This window comes from Phyllobates terribilis, unplaced genomic scaffold, assembly GCF_046119375.1.
Source record: "Phyllobates terribilis strain yellow unplaced genomic scaffold, ASM4611937v1 Scaffold_4__5_contigs__length_816908805, whole genome shotgun sequence".
In the NCBI taxonomy this organism is placed as follows: domain Eukaryota; kingdom Metazoa; phylum Chordata; class Amphibia; order Anura; family Dendrobatidae; genus Phyllobates; species Phyllobates terribilis.
In genome coordinates, this window is record NW_027362764.1 from 433,089,725 (window position 1) to 433,105,521 (window position 15,797).

General features: G+C 41.2%; 1 long non-coding RNA gene across 1 annotated transcript; it reads right to left on the bottom strand.

The window, feature by feature from the left end:
• Nucleotides 1-537: 537 nt before the first annotated feature.
• On the bottom strand, nt 538-8,005 carry LOC141265483 (uncharacterized). The gene is made up of 2 exons (XR_012320103.1): nt 7,558-8,005; nt 538-4,173 (listed from the first exon to the last, which is right to left on the bottom strand). It is a non-coding gene; the product is annotated as an uncharacterized lncRNA (long non-coding RNA).
• Nucleotides 8,006-15,797: the final 7,792 nt, after the last annotated feature.

Genomic DNA, 15,797 nt, shown 5'->3' on the forward strand with positions numbered 1-15,797 from the left:
TGCCATTGGTTTTAACAGTGTTCGAAAGTGTTCGACGAACAGTTCAGGGAACATACGGGTGTTTGATGAACCGAACCGAACTCGAACACTACGAGGATGGCTCAACACTAGTGATCACGCTTCAAAAGTTTAGAAATTTCAAGACTGCTGCTTCCCTCTGCAAGACATCTCACAATTTTGGACTTTTCAGAGCCCGTCAAACCTCTATTCGGACCCATTTTGCCAAAGGAAAGGAAGTTGCCTAATTATTAAGCACTCCTTATATAGGATGTTGATGTCATTAGTCAACACCCCTCCTCATTACAGAGATGCACATCACCAGATTTACTTAATTGGTAGATGGCTCTCAAGCCTATGCAGCTTGGAGTAGGACAACATGTATAAAAAGTATCAAAGTGATAAAAATACGCATTTGCCTAATAATTCTTGTTAAAGACGGGAGGGGATCTCACTTCTTCTCAGGTAGACAAAAGAAATTACCTATATAGATTTCCTATAGGAATGACGCTTCAAATAAGACACTCACTACAGACTGTCTCAAGAGAATGATTCTGTTTATTTTAAGATGTAATATAATTATATACCCCAATCAACGTGGGTTGTGCTTTGATACATGCGTATGAGATGATGTAAGTAATATGTTATCTTTGGCGCAGAATAATTAAATAACAGGTGCTTGTCAATACATCTGCAGGATATTCGTGATGTATGATACTCCCAACATCCTTTCTCACTGATAGTACTGAATACAGTTCAGGTCATGGTGAACTTAGGGAGTTTCCTGGTGGTGATATATTGGGACTTTATTTTGTGTACAGACATAGGACAAGTATGATAATTATAAACCAATGAGCCAATTCTTATAAAGGTCATGAGAACACTACAAGAAAACAGAACAAACAAAAGTATTGCTAAATAAGGATTATCTAACTGAAAAACAAGTCTTCTTAAAGGCAATGATTTGAAGCTGACCCATTATTTTAACAATTCCCCTCTTTTTATCATCTTGTCATACTGTCTGTCCCTCATGTCCCTACCTAAATTCTAGGCCTGCAAATTAACCCTACTTCACGACATCACGGGGCTTACCCTCCGTATGTAGTGGGATGCCAGTCCTGCTGCGCATCCGTTCAAATTAATTTGTTATCAGACCCACTGTCCCTTACTTTCCCTACCATTTTCTGAGTATAGTTGCTATATGTATAGAGGGATTGTCAGGTATATGTCTACTTTAATATAATAGACTGCTGTGTATATACAACTACAAGTTATATGTTCGGTATCTTTGAGTAAATAGTAGCTGAGAGTTCAGCATCTATCAGGTTCCATCCTCTGCTGGTAGGATTTGCTTTTCAGACCAATGGTTTTGCGCAGAACATACAATACGATAAGTCTGCTGCAGTAATCTTGTTGCAGAAGATGCATTCTCGCTGTACTGTGGTTATTATTGTAGTAAGGACTTGGGTTTGTTTCACTTCAGTGTCTGTATCAATTTTATGTTGGGATTTACCTGGAAAACATTTACAATTAGAAGCAAGAATTTTCTTTATCATCATCACAAAAAGTTTCATGATTATTGCAACCACCACTATTATAAACACAGCCTGGATCAAGAAATGTATGACACCACTTATTCACCCTCAAACATCCCTAAATAAGTTTAAAGGATTCATGCAAGCGAGCCACTCGGATAGTGGTAAATTTTCTAAGGCATTTGCCTTCCGCACACCTTCCTTGATCCGCTGTGCTTGTTCTATATCACAGGCCTCTGGCCATGATGAGAATAAGTCGATACAGACAAGCACATACTCATAAATGCCTACCTTCGGGAGCTGAATGAAATCTATCTGAAGTCGCTGAAACGGGTATAATGGTCTCACAGTGCACTTTGGTGGCACTTTCACCGTTTTTCCCACATTGTGACATGCACAGATTATGCATCCCTGTATGAATTTAACAGCAGCATAGTGGAATTCTGGTGCTACCCAATAGATCTTTACCTGACTTACCATTGCATCCTTGGACTGATGGGTTGGTCCATGAGAAAGAGTGCACATCATAGAGTACAGGGATCTTGGCAGACAGTATTTGCCATCTGCTCTCCACAGTCCATCCTTTCCCTGTTTAGCTGAGCGTTTAGTCTATTCTTCCTTTTCTGGTGCAGAGGCCTGATCCTGTAGGCTCTGCAAGAGATCCAGGTCCACACTCCCAGACACTTGCACAGTGAATGTTTCTACTGGGAGGGGCAACAGGGCTGCAGCTTTTGCAGCTGCATCCGCCCTCCTGTTTCCCTCAGCCTCTTTTGTGCACTCTTTGGTGTGAACTCCAACGCTCTGTGGAGTTGTGCTACTGCTTCTGCATTCTTTATGGGTTTACCAGAAGAACCAATAAACTTTCTGCTTTTCCATATGGGACCATAATCATGGCAAATGCCAAATGCGTAGCGACTGTCTGTAAAAACATTCTCAATTCTGTTTTCTGCAATTATACATGCTTCAGCGAGTGCTTTTAACTCAGCTTCCTGGGCAGACATTCTAGGGGACAGTGCCTCATCCTTTAATACTTCATTTTGACTGACTATGGCATAGCCTGTATGGGGCTTCCCATCTAGGTAGTATCGGGAGCCATCTACATATAGCTCTAGATCCACCTCGGAAATTGGTGTTTCTTGTACATTGGCTAGTGGTTTAGTTTCTGCGTCCATTAACTCAAAGCAGTTATGCTCAAGGTGTAATGTTTCATCATCAATTGGTTCAGGTATTAGTGTGGCAGGGTTAAGAGTTGTACACCTTCTGATAGTGACATTTGGGAGAGTCAATATTGCCACCTCGTACTTGGTCAATCTGCTCATGGACAGGTGTTTTGTCCTGGCTTGGAGCAGAAGTTCCTGTACTGAATGGGGATCTTGAATTTCTAGTGCATTGTCTAGCACTATATTAGCCACCTTTTCTTTCAACATTGCACAGGCGGCTACCGCTCTGATGCATGAGGGTGCTCCCTTTACAACAACATTGAGCTGAGCAGAGTAGTATCCTAGAGGACGATGTCTACCTCCATATTTTTGGGTGAGCACACTTTTAGCATGCCCCCCTGATTTATGACAGAAAAGGAAAAATGGTAGGCCGTAGTTGGGGATTTTTAGTGCTGGTGCTGAGAGAATGGCGTCCTTGAGAATTTGAAACCCCTGTTTTTCTTTTAGGGTCAGCAAATAAAGCTGACCCTTATTGCATGCAGAGAGCATGTGAAATAGGGGCTGCATCATGGCAGATGCAGAAGGAATCCACTCTCTACAGTAGCTGACCAGCCCCAGGAACGTTCTTAATGCGCTGGAAGTTGTTGGTTCTACAGCCTGACTGATTGTTGTTGTTTTTTTTTTCCATTCTGGAGTGATATGTTTGAGTGGGAAGGAGATACAATGTCCTAAGAACACTACTCTTTCCTTTGCAATTTACAGTTTTTCCTTGGATACCTTGTAACCTTCGTGGTACAAGAAGATTAGTAAAGATAATGTCTCTTTTAAACATACATCCTTACTTGGGGTACACAACAGTAGATCATCCACATACTGAAGTAGCTGAATGTCTTGATTCTCAGGATGCCAAGAGAGAAGTACTCCTGCCATTGCCTCTGAGAACATGGAGGGAGAAGTTGCTCCCCCCCCTGAGGCAACCGGGTCCAGCAATACTGCTTTCCTCCATGGATGAAGGCAAACAGCAGCTGGCTCTCATCATCTATTGGCACTGAGAAGAAAGCATTACTGAGGTCAATCACTGAAAAATTTTGCATTAGATGGAATTTGATTTAATAGGGTATGTGGATTTGGTACTATGGGCGTGTCTACAACCATTAATTTATTAATCTCTCTCAAATCATGGACCATACATTCCTTGATTATACCTTTTTCTAGGTATTTATTCACCTGTAGTGCAATTGCTTCTGTTTGCTCCTTGCTCAGGGGATATTGTCTCATACGTACCGGTGCAACACGAGGCTTCAACCTAATTGTCACTGGGGTTATTTTTAACAGTCCAACATCCGTTTTATCTTGTACCCATAGTACGGTTGGTACGTTACCAGGTATCTCCTGTATGTTGTCATCGAGACCTGTATCCACCTCCTTTTCAAGTTGAATTATTGACATCATTGTTGATATTGTTGTTTCAGATAATGGACCTGCAATGGTAACACCTTTCTTTCCAAATTTAATCATTGCATTCACTACATTAAGAATGTCTGCACCTATTAAATTTCTAGGATATTTATCTGAGACAAGAAGATGGGTACATAAGTCAATAGCATGTGCTATCTTTAACATTTACAGGTTCAGTTTCCTTTAGATGTGACCCTTCTCACCGTACCCAAAACAGAAACCCTTTGTTTACAATCCTCTGGGTCCATTTATTTATTTTTTTTTTTCCCGTCTACTTTTCCGCCTAAAGTAATTCGGGTAACTGACTTTACTGTGTCCTTAATAGTGTCCTGAAAGGCATCTGGGTGTATATTTACCATAATTGGGGTGACCTTATCTTTCTTTTTCTCTTATTTATGGCCTGTTCTAATCCTCTGAATGTGGATATTTACTGCTCCAAGGGGCATATAAGCATTCTGGGTGCAGCTTAAACACCTCTGCCCTGAGGTCTTCTCTGAGACCAGTGATAAACATATTTCTCAGAAACCCCAATTCCCTTGGATTATTCAAATTATAATCATGATCTTTAAACACAGCTACGCACCTAGCATGGAATTTATCAACCGTTTCCTCAGGTTCTTGGAATATCTCTGGCATCCCTGAGATAAGGCTTTCTGCCATTATTTTAGTGACTGCATTTAACCGGAGGATAAACGGTTTCCTCGATTCTAGGGTCTTAGTGTCACCCGGTAGCGCTTCTATTCCGTCTCCTACGTGGACCTGTTTAACCTTTTCCACAAGTGGTACTCCACCATTGAGACTACAGAGCGGTACCAGATCACTCCAAGTGGCATCATAGTTCTCAGCTACCCCTTTCACCGTCTTATAATATCCTATCGGATTCTTATACATGTCTGGAAAACTATTTGCCATGGACAATTGTTCTGACCTAGACCATGGTTTATACCAAGTGGTGGTATCCGTTTTACCTGTTGTCCTTCATCCCCCTGTGTACCCCTGGTTGTTTGTGTAATGACTGGGAATGCAGCCGTCTCTGGTTTTCTTTTGTCAAGATTACAGTTTTCACACTGAAATATTGTATTACTATCCTGACATCCTGGGCAGATCCATGTTTTAGAGCGTAGTGCTATTGTTCCTCTTAGCTGCTGAGTGCGGGGAGGGTCTGTGGGCTGCATGTGTGTGCCTGCGTTCTCCTCTCCACCGTCCTCCTCACTGGCAACTGAGCTGATAGCTAGATTTTCCCTTTCTCTCTCTTTATCCTCAACCCCCCCAAGTCCCGTCCTTGCCTACTTTTAGTTTTAAAATTATTTTTTCTCGTGGAGTCATGGTGGGGATGGTGTCATATGCAGGTGAAGGGATCTGTCACTATCTGTAGTAGATGCAGTACTATGCGGGGGAGAAAATTGATAGTGCTGGCACTATGTATGGTTGTTGGGGAGGTAGAAACCTCGGACAGTGATTTTTCTTTCTCAACACTTACACTTGACTCTGACCTATCACTTGGCTCTAATCTATTCTCTGACTGAGCGGAGGGCGCAGCCTGGATTGGACCTTGTTCCCGACTAGGTGTCGGGGGTTGTATGACATGAGATCTGCTTCTGATCACTACCTGATCAGTTTCATCATCATCGGGAATTAAAAGGGGATGATGTCTCTCACTAGTTCTCAACCAGGCTGCAACCTGTGCTCCGTAATCATGCTTATCAATCCATTGTGAATGTTCCTGACTAAACCGTTTCCATCTCTCAGCATCTAGGCATCCCTTGGCTGGCATACCAGCTCTTTTTCAATATCTTTGTTGCATCTTTTACAGCTGCCCTGCCATGCTCCATTCTCACCAGATCACACATGGTGCACCTCGGATCCTTGTTCCTTGATCTGGAGATTCGAGCACCCATAACAGGATTTGTCAAGGGTTGCGATCCCTATCTTCAGTATCCTGCTATATAATCAGCTGGGTCAACCAGTCAGATACGTTAGCTGGTTACCCCTGATTCAATCAGCTGGGTCAACTGGTCAAGTACGTTAGCCAGTTACCCCTGATTCGAGGGACTTAAGCTGAACTGCAACTCTTTGCTCTGCTCTGATGCTGAGACAAGTTTGTCTAAACAAATAAATGTAGACTATTATAAACAAAAACCGTTCCAAAAGCAATCGCTATATATTCTTCATACATCTGGGTCAGAGTCCTCACTTGAAGAATATCCTACGTCTATTCCTGAGTCCGTGCCAATATTGGCAAGATAATTATTATGAGTAATAATATCCTGTCACACAGGCATATACCATCTGTTTTCTATAATATACTGCCACTCTTTACCTATAGTGTGTGGATGTGGAACAATATGGCAGGGAAAACTCGGTATGTACCGTTACTTCTCCTATACTGGTGTGCACTTACAGGGTACAAATGTATCCTTTCCAGAAACGAAGCAGTATCCCTACCATGAGGCTTTCGCTTTCTCACTACTGTAACCGAGCACAAACACTTTTCACAAGTCATGTATACTTTTGCAGCCTATCAATTATTCATTTCTCTTAATCACCACTTCAGTCATTAACACCTCCTCATTCTCCACCACAGCACTTCTCGTACTTCAATTCCTATTAAAATTTTCTAGGGCAACTGGGCAAAATAACTTTATATCCTGTGAATCCTGGATTCTATTTATTGCTCTAGCTGAATCAATATCACAATATTCATAAATGGTATAAGGTTCAACAAAACAATGACTGTTAATATTCACATATACTAACGTAAGGAATGTATTATCTTCCTCCCGTAGCCCCCTAACCTTCAGATTCCACACTAATCTCGCAGCTTCCTAAAATGCGTGACAGCTCCATTGTTGTATTTGCTAAGCAGAGTACTACACACGCATTCAGCACACGTCATCTAATCACTTATATCTCGTACATTTTTGCTATAATAAGCATGAACTTAACACAGTTACACTTAGTATGAACGTTAGTTAAGTTGGAAGCAGCAATGATTGGGGATGTAGAAGTACTATGTATATATTATATGAAATAGTTAATGCATGCAAAAATACAGATATATGATATAGTATTTGAATTAGTAATTTTCCAGTTATGTGAAATTGTTAGTAATAATATATATTAAAAAAATTAATAATAATAATAATAAAATTGCTACCTGAGGGTTTCCCGTTCAAGATCCCCGGAGACTGACCTAGATCGACCCCACCTTTCCCGGAGAGAAATTTGCTCAGAGTGTTAAGGCCACTCACTTACCCGGCCGGGGTTTGTTTCTGTTCGGGATAGGGGTAAAGCAGTTGTTCAGTCTCAGATGAAATTAAAAGGAAAAAAATAGATCTCGCTGGGGCCTCCAGCTGTTAAAGACGGGAGGGGATCTCACTTCTTCTCAGGTAGACAAAAGAGATTACCTATATAGATTTCCTATAGGAATGACGCTTCAAATAAGACACTCACTACAGACTGTCTCAAGAGAATGATTCTGTTTATTTTAAGATGTAATATAATTATATACCCCAATCAACGTGGGTTGTGCTTTGATACATGCGTATGAGATGATGTAAGTAATATGTTATCTTTGGCGCAGAATAATTAAATAACAGGTGCTTGTCAATACATCTGCAGGATATTCGTGATGTATGATACTCCCAACATCCTTTCTCACTGATAGTACTGAATACAGTTCAGGTCATGGTGAACTTAGGGAGTTTCCTGGTGGTGATATATTGGGACTTTATTTTGTGTACAGACATAGGACAAGTATGATAATTATAAACCAATGAGCCAATTCTTATAAAGGTCATGAGAACACTACAAGAAAACAGAACAAACAAAAGTATTGCTAAATAAGGATTATCTAACTGAAAAACAAGTCTTCTTAAAGGCAATGATTTGAAGCTGACCCATTATTTTAACATTCTGCACGCGGTGTAGAGCACCATAGCTATTAAGACAGCCCATAGAATAAAATCAACTTATTATTTAAACTGCATAGCAAATGGTTTTAAAAGAAAACTTAAAAAACTATGGCCAATTTGCTTTTTTTTCACATTCCTCTAGAAATATACCAAAGTATAGTTTTATATATATATATATATATATGGTTTATATATACTGCTCAAAAAATAAAGGGAACACTCAAAGAACACATCCTAGATCTGAATGAATGAAATATTATCATTGAATATTTTGATGTGTACAAATTTAAATGTGCTGACAACAAAATCACTGAAAAATCATCAATGGAAATTAAATTTATTAACCAATGGATGCCTGGATTTGGAGTCACCCCCAAAATTAAAGTGGAACAACACACTACAGGCTGATCAAACTTTGATGTAACAAACAAATCAAAATGAGGCTCAGTATTGTGTGTGGCCTCCACGTGCCTGTATGACCTCCCTATAATGCCTTGGCATGCTCCTGATGAGGTTGCGGATGGTCTCCTGTGGGATCTCCTCCCAGTCCTGGACTAAAGCATCCCCCAACTCCTGGACAGTCTGTGGTGAATTGTGACGTTGGTGGATGGAGCGAGACATGATGTCCCAGATGTGCTCAATCGGATTCAGGTCTGGGGAACGGGCGGGCCAATCCATGGCTTCAGTGCCTTCATCCTTCAGGAACTGGTGACACACTCCAACCACATGAGGTCTGGCATTGTCCTGCATTAGGAGGAACCCAGGGCCAACCGCACCAGCATATGGTCTCACAAGGGGTCTGAAGATCTCATCTCGGTACCTAATGGCAGTCAGGTAACCTCTGGCGAGCACATGGAGGGCTGTGCGGCTCTCTAAAGAAATGCCACCCCACACCATAACTGACCCACTGCCAAACCGGTCATGCCAAAGGATGTTGCAGGCAGCAGATCGCTCTCCATGGCATCTCCAGACTTGTCACGTTTGTCACATGTGCTCAGTGTGACACTGCTTTCATCTGTGAAGAGCACAGGGCACCAGTGACGACTTTGCCAATCCTGGTGTTCTGTGGCAAATGCCAAGCGTCCTGCACGGTGTTGGACTGTGAGCACAACCCCCATCTGTGGACATAGGGCCCTCATTCCATCCTCATGGAGTCAGTTTCTAACCGTTTGTGCAGACATATTCACATTTGTGGCCTGCTGGAGGTCATTTTGCAGGACTCTGGCAGTGCTCCTCCTGCTCCTCCTTGCACAAAGACAGAGGTAGCGATCCTGCTGCTGGGTTGTTGCCCTCCTTTGGCCCCCTCCACATCTCCTGGTGTACTGGCCTGTCTCCTGGTAGCGCCTCTAGCCTCTAGACACTACGCTGACAGACACAGCAAACCTTCTTGCCACAGCTCACATTGATGTGCCATCCAGGATGAGCTGCACTACCTGAGCAACTTCTGTGGGTTGTAGAGTCTGTCTCATGCTACCATGAGTGAAAGAACAACCAACATCCAAAAGTGACAAAAAAAAACAGCAGCTAGAAAGCATTGGTGCTGAGATGTGGTCTGTGGTCCCCACTTGCAGAGCCACTCCTTTATTGAGTGTGTCTTGATAATTACCAATAATTTCCATCTATTGTCTATTTGTCTATTCCATTTGCACAACAGCATGTGAAAATGATTATCAATCAGTGTTGCTTCGAAAGTGGACAGTTTGATTTCACAGAAGTTTGATTGACTTGGAGTTATATTCTGTTGTTTAAGTGTTCCTTTCATTTTTTTGAGCAGTATATATATATATATATATATATATATATATATATATATATATACAGTACAGGCCAAAAGTTTGGACACACCTTCTCAGCTAAAGATTTTTCTGCATTTTCATGACTATGAAAATTGTACATTCACACTGAAGGCATCAAGTCTATGAATTAACGCATGTGGAATTATATAGTTAACAAAAAAGTGTGAAACAACTGAAAATATGTCTTATATTCTAGGTTCTTCAAAGTAGCCACCTTTTGCTTTGATGACTGCTTTGCACTACAGATGAGCGTTGTTCAACTCGAACTGTTCGCCAATCTCAAATTCGAGCTTTTTTGGGTGGTGTTCGAGCCGTTCGGCGAACACGAACGATTTGAGAAAAATTCGGCTGTTCGAGGTTATGTTCGATAACTGTTCGTGCACCAAAATCATAACTGGATTTTTTCTCAGTAATGATGAAAATTAATGTTAATGCGCAGTTTGAGTGTACAGCGGGGCAGGGGGAGGGGCAGGGGATGGATCTCTGCAGGAATAATGAAGATCTCCATTTTTTTTTCTCTTTCCCGCATTTACAGTGGGGAGGTGCAATCTGTCAGCCTATCAGCAGCGCACACACGGAGCGAAGTGCTTTTTTTCACACAAGCAAGGGCATGTGTCATTGGCAGTGTATGTCACATGTCCTTGCCCTATAAGACCAAGCCATTTTCCCCGTCGCCACCATTTTCTCACTGCTGCAGCTGCGTGTTAGACGGCACCGCTGTTGCTGTGTGCGCTATACCTTGTTAATTTCAAGCCAATTTTTGCACAAATCTACAGATAGCTTGGGAGTAGGGAATAGTTGTGATTGCAGTCCTTTTAAGGACTAGGTTACAGCATTTCCTATGACTTTTATCAGGCAGGTCTGTGCTCTTAAATAGATAGGTTGCGGGAGTAAAGACTAATTGTAATTGCAGTCCTTTTCAGGACTAGGTTACATCAGTTCCTATCAGTTTTTGCCAGACAGGTCTGTGCCAGTGCTGTGCAAGTTTTTTTCACAGCATTTGGCTGAATCTAGCAAAGCTAATCCTTTTTGGCCTATTGCAGAGTGTGTTAGTCAGTGGAGTAGCCTATCTGTGTTGCAAGATATACCACCTGTGTATAGAATACCAATTTTTTTACTGCACCTAGTGAAGTAAAATCTTTTGGGCATAGCATCATTCTATTAGTCCATCTATACTGACCTATATCAGGTTGCAAATTGAATATAATTTTTTTCTGCATCTAGCTCTGAGAAAGCATTTGGGCTTCTAGCACTGTGTGGGACTTGTTCGATTAGTCCATCTATACTGACCTCCATCAGGTTGCAAACTGAATATAATTTTTTTCTGCATCTAGCTCTGAAAAAATATTTGGCCTTCTAGCAGAGTGTGGGACTTGTTCTATTAGTCCATCTATACTGACCTCCATCACGTTGCAAATTCAAAATAATTTTTTGTCTGCATCTAGCTCTGAAAAAATATTTGGCATTCTAGCAGTGTGTGGGACTTTCTCTATTAGTCCATCTATACTGACCTCCATCAGTTTGCAAATTAAAAATAATTTTTATCTGCATCTACCTCTGAAAAAATATTTGGGCTTCTAGCTGTGTGTGGGACTTGTTCTATTAGTCCATCTATACTGACCTCCATCAGGTTGCAAACTGAATATATTTTTTTTCTGCATCTAGCTCTGAAAAAATATTTGGCCTTCTAGCAGTGTGTGGGACAATCTCTATTAGTCCATCTATACTGACCTCCATCAGGTTGCAAATTAAAAATAATTTTTATCTGCATCTAGCTCTGAAAAAATATTTGGCCTTCTAGCAGTGTGTGGGACTTGTTCTATTAGTCCATCTATACTGACCTCCATCACGTTGCAAATTCAAAATAATTTTTTGTCTGCATCTAGCTCTGAAAAAATATCTGGCCTTCTACCAGTGTGTGGGACTTTTTCTATTCGTCCATCTATACTGACCTCCATCAGGTTGCAAATTAAAAACAATTTTTTGTCTGCATCTAGCTCTGAAAAAATATTTGGCCTTCTAGCAGTGTGTGGGACTTTTTCTATTCGTCCATCTATACTGACCTCCATCAGGTTGCAAATTAAAAACAATTTTTTGTCTGCATCTAGCTCTGAAAAAATATTTGGCCTTCTAGCAGTGTGTGGGACTTTCTCTATTAGTCCATCTATACTGACCTCCATCAGGTTGCAAACTGAATATTTTTTTTTTCTGTATCTACCTCTGAAAAAATATTTGGGCTTCTAGCTGTGTGTGGGACTTGTTCTATTAGTCCATCTATACTGACCTCCATCAGGTTGCAAACTGAATATATTTTTTTTCTGCATCTACCTCTGAAAAAATATTTGGGCTTCTAGCTGTGTGTGGGACTTGTTCTATTAGTCCATCTATACTGACCTCCATCAGGTTGCAAACTGAATATATTTTTTTTCTGCATCTAGCTCTGAAAAAATATTTGGCCTTCTAGCAGTGTGTGGGACATTCTCTATTAGTCCATCTATACTGACCTCCATCAGGTTGCAAATTAAAAATAATTTTTATCTGCATCTAGCTCTGAAAAAATATTTGGCCTTCTAGCAGTGTGTGGGACTTTCTCTATTAGTCCATCTATACTGACCTCCATCAGGTTGCAAATTAAAAATATTTTTTTGTCTGCATCTAGCTCTGAAAAAATATTTGGCCTTCAAGCAGTGTGTGGGACTTTCTCTATTAGTCCATCTATACTGACCTCCATCAGGTTGCAAACTGAATATAATTTTTTTCTGCATCTAGCTCTGAAAAAATATTTGGCCTTCTAGCAGTGTGTGGGACTTGTTCTATTAGTCCATCTATACTGACCTCCATCACGTTGCAAATTCAAAATAATTTTTTGTCTGCATCTAGCTCTGAAAAAATATTTGGCCTTCTACCAGTGTGTGGGACTTACTCTATTAGTCCATCTATACTGACCTCCATCAGGTTGCAAATTAAAAACAATTTTTTGTCTGCATCTAGCTCTGAAAAAATATTTGGCCTTCTAGCAGTGTGTGGGACTTTCTCTATTAGTCCATCTATACTGACCTCCATCAGGTTGCAAATTAAAAATATTTTTTTGTCTGCATCTAGCTCTGAAAAAATATTTGGCCTTCAAGCAGTGTGTGGGACTTTCTCTATTAGTCCATCTATACTGACCTCCATCAGGTTGCAAACTGAATATAATTTTTTTCTGCATCTAGCTCTGAAAAAATATTTGGCCTTCTAGCAGTGTGTGGGACTTGTTCTATTAGTCCATCTATACTGAACTCCATCACGTTGCAAATTCAAAATAATTTTTTGTCTGCATCTAGCTCTGAAAAAATATTTGGCCTTCTACCAGTGTGTGGGACTTACTCTATTAGTCCATCTATACTGACCTCCATCAGGTTGCAAATTAAAAACAATTTTTTGTCTGCATCTAGCTCTGAAAAAATATTTGGCCTTCTAGCAGTGTGTGGGACTTTCTCTATTAGTCCATCTATACTGACCTCCATCAGGTTGCAAACTGAATATTTTTTTTTTCTGCATCTACCTCTGAAAAAATATTTGGGCTTCTAGCTGTGTGTGGGACTGGTTCTATTAGTCCATCTATACTGACCTCCATCAGGTGCAAACTGAATACAATTTTTTTCTGCATCTACTTCTGAAAAAATATTTGGCCTTCTAGCAGTGTGTGGGACTTTCTCTATTAGTCCATCTATACTGACCTCCATCAGGTTGCAAATTAAAAATAATTTTTTGTCTGCATCTAGCTCTGAAAAAATATTTGGCCTTCTAGCAGTGTGTGGGACTTTCTCTATTAGTCCATCTATACTGACCTCCATCAGGTTGCAAACTGAATATATTTTTTTTCTGCATCTACCTCTGAAAAAATATTTGGGCTTCTACCTGTGTGTGGGACTTGTTCTATTAGTCCATCTATACTGACCTCCATCAGGTTGCAAACTGAATATAAATTTTTTCTGCATCTAGCTCTGAAAAAATATTTGGCCTTCTAGCAGTGTGTGGGACTTGTTCTATTAGTTCATCTATACTGACCTCCATCAGGTTGCAAACTGAATATAATTTTTTTCTGCATCTACTTCTGAAAAAATATTTGGGCTTCTAGCTGTGTGTGGGACTTGTTCTATTAGTCCATCTATACTGACCTCCATCAGGTTGCAAACTGAATGCAATTTTTTTCTGCATCTACCTCTGAAAAAATATTTGGGCTTCTAGCTGTGTGTGGGACTTGTTCTATTAGTTCATCTATACTGACCTCCATCAGGTTGCAAACTGAATATAAATTTTTTCTGCATCTAGCTCTGAAAAAATATTTGGCCTTCTAGCAGTGTGTGGGACTTGTTCTATTAGTCCATATATACTGACCTCCATCAGGTTGCAAACTGAATATAATTTTTTTCTGCATCTACTTCTGAAAAAATATTTGGGCTTCTAGCTGTGTGTGGGACTTGTTCTATTAGTCCATCTATACTGACCTCCATCAGGTTGCAAATTGAATATAATTTTTTTCTGCATCTAACCCAGCCAATAGTTTTGGCCTAATACCACAGTTTGGCCACTCAGCTCTGCTCGGTTCCCATCCATTGTTTTTTTGTGCAAACAACTCCAGAGTTGTGAATTAGTTAACCACAAAACTGAGTGACAAAAGGCCTGCTGCTGGTGGAAAGGGGAATAGGCGTGTTGGGAAGGGGAAAAAAGATTGTGTCCGTGGGGTAGGTGTTAAAGCAACAGTAACATCTGCAGAAGAAAGACCATCTTCCAGCCAAACTAAAATGTCTACCTCTTTTAGCGGACAATGTGTTAAGATCCCTTTCTTACAGCCACGCCAATCGCTACAAATTCCAGATGAGGCACAAAAACAGCAGGTGCTTCAACGGATATCAAGTATTCCTTTAAGTGGGCTCTGCTCTACATCAACTTCAACATCTCAAATACTCCAGTCCTCAAAGGTTTCACCCCAATCGCACTTGCTTCCTCACAGCTCCCAAATCTCCAGCTGCCCATCTGAGTATGAGGTAGAACAGATGGTTGAGTCTGCAGAGCTGTTTACTAATACTATAGCCTGGGAATCAGAGGTTGACTCCAGCGCTTCTGTGAATCCAGATGAGGAAATGATCGGCACTGATGCCCAGAATCTTTATGAGTCGGATAGAGAACAAGACGCAGAAGGTTCTGACCATAATGTAGACCCTCATTCCCAAACTGTAACTCCTGTTGGTGGAGACAATGAGGAAGACGATGATGAGACTCAAATACCTGATTGGAGCGACAACTTTAGTTTTTTGTCAGGGCAGGAACAGTTTGGCTCTGAGGACGACGGGTGTGATAACGCACAGGGTGATAATGATGAGGTTGGAGATCCCACTTACTGTCAACCCACAGTCAGCCAAGAGATGAGGTCAGCAGAGGAGGTGGAGGAGGATGCTAGTGACGACGAGGTCAGTTTGCTCCTTCCTGGACAGAGACGTAGTACTGGAAGCACGTCAACAACTGCATCCTCAAACACAACTCTGCCTCCCACCACAAGTCGTGGTGGCCCTTCAGGTCGCATGGGTGCTAAGCCTTGCATAGCCTGGGTATTTTTTCAGATCGATAAAGATGACCCAACTCGTGTTATCTGTAACATTTGTCAGCAAAAGCTAAGTAGAGGCCAAAAAATACATAGTTTGAGTACATCATGCATGAACCGGCATATGGACATGAAGCATAAGTTGCAGTGGGAAGCTCACTGTGCTACTATGCGGCCTAGCCGGCCGGGCCAACCACCGTCTGCCATATCTTGTGCATCCGCGGCCTCTTCATCCTCTGTGACTGGGGGTACAGCAGTCACACCTGTTTTTGGGCGCAGACCTGCCACCTCTTTACCCGTAACAGCCAGCGTGATTGGCAGGTCATCATTTTCCTTGGAGGTGGTAACACCAG